Source organism: Gorilla gorilla, chromosome 10, assembly GCF_029281585.2.
Source record: "Gorilla gorilla gorilla isolate KB3781 chromosome 10, NHGRI_mGorGor1-v2.1_pri, whole genome shotgun sequence".
In the NCBI taxonomy this organism is placed as follows: Eukaryota; Metazoa; Chordata; class Mammalia; order Primates; family Hominidae; genus Gorilla; species Gorilla gorilla.
Genome location: NC_073234.2, coordinates 135,720,643 through 135,724,580, shown reverse-complemented (window position 1 = coordinate 135,724,580; position 3,938 = coordinate 135,720,643). Strand labels below are relative to the sequence as shown.

Genomic DNA, 3,938 nt, shown 5'->3' with positions numbered 1-3,938 from the left:
GTCTCAGAAAAAAAGTTTTGGCCGGGTGTGGTAGCTCGTGCCTATAAAGTCAGCACTTTGGGAGGCTGAGGCGGGTGGACAGCTTGAGCTCAGGACTTCGAGACCAGCCTGGGTGACAAAGTGAGACCTTGTCTCTACAAAAAATGCAAACAATTAGTTGGGTATGGTGGTGCACGCCTGTAGTCCTAGCTACTTGGGAGGCAGAGGTGGGAGGATGGCTTGAACCTGGGAGGCAGAAGTTGCAGTGAGCTGAGGTCAGGCCATTGCACTTCAGCCTGGGTGACAGAGCCAGATCCTGTCTCAAATAAAAAAAAAATTAGTTTTAGTGCTCTCTTCAGCAGCACATATACTAAAATTGGAATGATACAGAGGTTAGCATGACCCCTGTGCAAGAATGACACACAAATTCATGAAGCATTTCATATAAAGCTGAACAATTTTTTATTTTAAAAAAATGAGCTTTAATTAAGAATATCCACACATGCCCTCTCCCTCTCCCTCTCCCTCTCCCCACGGTCTCCCTCTCCCTCTCTTTCCACCGTCTCCCTCTGATGCCGATCCAAAGCTGGACGGTACTGCTGCCATCTCAGCTCACTGCAACCTCCCTGCCTGATTCTCCTGCCTCAGCCTGCCCAGTGCCTGCGATTGCAGGCGCGCGCCGCCACGCCTGACTGGTTTTCGTATTTTTTTGGTGGAGACGGGGTTTCGCTGTGTTGGCCGGGCTGGTCTCCAGCTCCTAACCGCGAGTGATCTGCCAGCCTCGGCCTCCCGAGGTGCCGGGATTGTAGACGGAGTCTCGTTCACTCAGTGCTCAATGGTGCCCAGGCTGGAGCGCAGTGGCGTGATCTCGGCTTGCTACAACCTCCACCTCCCAGCCGCCTGCCTTGGCCTCCCAAGGTGCCGAGATTGCAGCCTCTGCCCGGCCGCCACCCCGTCTGGGAAGTGAGGAGCGCCTCCACCTGGCCGCCCATCGTCTGGGATGTGAGGAGCCCCTCTGCCTGGCTGCCCAGTCTGGAAAGTGAGGAGCGTCTCTGCCCAGCCGCCATCCCATCTAGGAAGCGAGGAGCGCCTCTTCCCGGCCGCCATCACATCTGGGAAGTGAGGAGTGTCTCTGCCCGGCCGCCCATCGTCTGAGATGTGGGGAGCACCTCTGCCCTGCCGCCCCGTCCGGGATGTGAGGAGCGTCTCTGCCCGGCCGCCCCGTCTGAGAAGTGAGGAGACCCTCTGCCTGGCAACCACCCCGTCTGAGAAGTGAGGAGCCCCTCCGCCCAGCAGCCACCCCATCTGGGAAGTGAGGAGCGTCTCCGCCCGGCAGCCACCTCGTCCGGGAGGGAGGTGAGGGGGGTCAGCCCCCCGCCCGGCCAGCCGCCCCGTCCGGGAGGGAGGTGGGGGGGTTAGCCCCCTGCCTGGCCAGCCGCCCCGTCCGGGAGGTGAGGGGCACCTCTGCCCGGCCGCGCCTACTGGGAAGTGAGGAGCCCCTCTGCCCGGCCAGCCGCCCCGTCCGGGAGGGAGGTGGGGGGGTCAGCCCCCCGCCTGGCCAGCCGCCCCGTCCGGGAGGGAGGTGGGGGGGTCAGCCCCCCGCCCGGCCAGCCGCCCCGTCTGGGAGGGAGGTGGGGGGGTTAGGCCCCCTCCTGGCCAGCCGCCCCGTCCGGGAGGTGAGGGGCGCCTCTGCCTGGCCGCCCCTACTGGGAAGTGAGGAGCCCCTCTGCCCGGCCAGTCGCCCCGTCCGGGAGGGAGGTGGGGGGGTCAGCCCCCTGCCTGGCCAGCCGCCCCGTCTGGGAGGGAGGTGGGGGGGTTAGCCCCCCGCCTGGCCAGCCGCCCCGTCTGGGAGGTGTGGGGCACCTCTGCCCGGCCGCCCCTACTGGGAAGTGAGGAGCCCCTCTGCCCGGCCAGCCGCCCCGTCCGGGAGGGAGGTGGGGGGTTCAACCCACCGCCCAGCCAGCCGCCCCGTCCGGGAGGGGGGTGGGGGGTCAGCCCCCCGCCTGGCCAGCCGCCCCGTCCGGGAGGGAGGTGGGGGGGTCAGCCCCCCGCCTGGCCAGCCGCCCCGTCCGGGAGGGAGGTGGGGGTGTCAGCCCCCGCCCGGCCAGCCGCCCCGTCCTGGAGGGAGGTGAGGGGCGCCTCTGCCCAGCCGCCCCTACTGGGAAGTGAGGAGCCCCTCTGCCCGGCCAGCCGCCCCGTCCAGGGGGGGGGGGGGGGGTCAGCCCCCTGCCCGGCCAGCCGCCCCGTCCGGGAGGTGAGGGGCGCCTCTGCCCGGCCGCCCCTACTGGGAAGTGAGGAGCCCCTCTGCCTGGCCACCACCCCGTCTGGGAGGTGTACCCAACAGCTTATTGAGAACAGGCCATGATGACAATGGCGGTTTTGTGGAATAGAAAGGGGGGAAAGGTGGGGAAAATATTGAGAAATCGGATGGTTGCCGTGTCTGTGTAGAAGGAGGTAGACATGGGAGACTTCATTTTGTTCTGTACTAAGAAAAAATTCTTCTGCCTTGGGATCCTGTTGATCTGTGACCTTACCCCCAACCCTGTGCTCTCTGAAACATGTGCTGTATCCACTCAGGGTTGAATGGATTAAGGGCGGTGCAAGATGTGCTTTGTTAAACAGATGCTTGAAGGCAGCATGCTGGTTAAGAGCCATCACCACTCCCTAATCTCAAGTACCCAGGGACACAAACACTGCGGAAGGCCGCAGGGTCCTCTGCCTAGGAAAACCGAGAACTTTGTTCGCTTGTTTATCTGCTGACCTTCCCTCCACTATTGTCCTGTAACCCTGCCAAATCCCCGTCTGCGAGAAACACCCAAGAATGATCAATAAAAAAAAAAAAAAAAAAAAAAAAAAAAGATTTTGCCACCGCACTCCAGCCTGGCCAACAAAGCAAGACCCTGTCTTAAAAAAAAAAAAAAAAGTAAAGTAAAGAAAAAAAAAAGAAAGAAAAAATAATTGCAGAGAATGCATAAAACAAATTAGCTCTCTCTAAAAGATGGGAATATAAAATGATACAACTACCTTGGAAAAATAGTTTGGCATTCTCTTAAAAAGCTAAACATACTCCCCGCCATTCCACTCTTAGGAATATACCCAAATGAAATGAAAGCATGTGCCCACATAAAGACTTGTATATATTGTAGCCACTGTAATTGTAATAATAGCTCCAAACTGGAAATAACTCAAATATTTATCAAAAGATGAATGTATAGGTTCATACAATGGGGTATTACTTAGTAATAAAGAATAAACACACAACAAAAAGGATAAATATTGAAATAATTATCTGAGTGAAAGAAGCCAGAGCATAAAAAGTACATAGTCTGTGATTCCATTTATATCAAGTAGTAGAAAATGCAAACTAGTTTATAGTAATAGAAACACGGCTGGGTGCAGTAGCTCACATCCATAATTCCAGCACTTTGGGAATGTGAGGCAGGTGGATCATTTGAGGTCAGGAGTTCAAGACCAGCCTGACCATCATGGCAAAACCCCATCTTTACTAAAAATACAGAAACTAGCTGGGCATAGTGGTGTGCGCCTGTAGTCCCAGCTACTCGGGAGGCTGAGGCAGGAGAATCACTCGATCCCGGGAGGTGGAGGTTGCAGTGAGCTGAGATCGTGCCACTATACTGCAGCCCGGGCAATAGAGCAAGGCTCCATCTCAAAATAATAAGAAAGGCCATTTAAGGAGAATTTGTCATTTGTATATCACTTTCTTTCTCATTTTTGTAAACATTGCTTAAAACAGGCTTCATGTGCTCATTATATAATTTTTGAAATACATACTTACTTTTAAAACACTCAATAAGTTGATACAATTTTAAACCAATTTTGTGGTATTTTAATATCTAGTAATTCTGTTAATTTGGATTGTAATGAACAATCGTGTCACAGAAGAGAAAATAATAAACAATAATGTTCTACTTGTGCAAAAAAAAAACAAACATTCCATC

At 55.3% G+C, this 3,938-nt stretch overlaps 1 non-coding gene across 1 annotated transcript; it reads left to right on the top strand.

Annotated features, from left to right (window-relative positions):
- Positions 1-325: 325 nt before the first annotated feature.
- Positions 326-429, top strand: LOC115930271 (U6 spliceosomal RNA). Its single transcript, XR_004066924.1, has one exon. It is a non-coding gene; the product is annotated as a U6 spliceosomal RNA (small nuclear RNA).
- Positions 430-3,938: the final 3,509 nt, after the last annotated feature.